Consider the following 1,075-nt stretch of genomic DNA (forward strand, 5'->3'; position numbering starts at 1 on the left):
CTTCACCTACATACATGACGGTGGTATCAGTCTTCTCATATAACTCTTGGCAAAAAAATGCAGGTGTGTAGAAAAAAAATGTAGAGGTTAAACTATACTTTTAAACAATTCACGGAAGGGAAAAAAATTAGTTGTGCTACATCTAAAAAAAAACTGTCCTTTTCACTCCACAGAAGACACTTGATGTAATGGTTGAAAATAAATTTTAAAAACCCTGTGATTAAGTATTCACATACAGTATTCCCACTGCCAAGGACAGTTCAGACTATATTAATTTTCATGAGCTAGAGTTTGAAATCAGAGTCATTGGTGAATCTTTATTACAATATTTACATTAACTTTATATCTCCTGTGGTTCTTCTGTACCCTATACTCAGATAATCCCACTGGCCACTCTGACAGATGATCCACTTTCCCAGTCAATTATCGATGGAGTTTTACCTCTAAATCTTATTACAGGATAGGTAGCTTGACATTATTTGCTTCTTGATTCAGCTGAGCGTTCACTCTCAAGCACAAACGAACACAGCACAGCAGAAACATCAGAACAAACTGCCTGATGTCATTTAACTACATTAGATGTTCTTCCTCTCAGATGCCATTGTCCAGCCTCTGTCAACGGTCATTCTGCTTTATCCTTTGCAGGAGAGCGTCTGTCTTTGAAGATGTCATTTGTAGACTAAAACACAAGCCTTTCAGAAGGTAACAGAGAAAGACACAAAGACAAGGACAGAGCATGGAGCTGAAAAAAAGGTGTACTAACTAGCAGCAGGCTGACAATGCTCCAAAGCTCGTAAGCCATTCAGCTGCAGTCAGCCAGAGATATTTTTTGTGTAATCTGACCCACCGGCCTACATAGACAGTTCTGGGCCCTACCAGCATGGCGGGGCAGCATCGCATCCCCATGTCCCCTTTTTTTAGCCAGCCTTACACTCCAGCAGCCTGCAAAACGACCCCCTCCACACAGATTCACATGGCGACTGAGTATCTGCGGGGTGGGGCTGAATCTGAGGACTATTTTGAAGTAAAATTCACTCTAGATCTACGTTTCGGACTGTAAATACAACAACAAACA

This window comes from Xiphias gladius, chromosome 8, assembly GCF_016859285.1.
Source record: "Xiphias gladius isolate SHS-SW01 ecotype Sanya breed wild chromosome 8, ASM1685928v1, whole genome shotgun sequence".
Lineage (NCBI taxonomy): Eukaryota > Metazoa > Chordata > Actinopteri > Istiophoriformes > Xiphiidae > Xiphias > Xiphias gladius.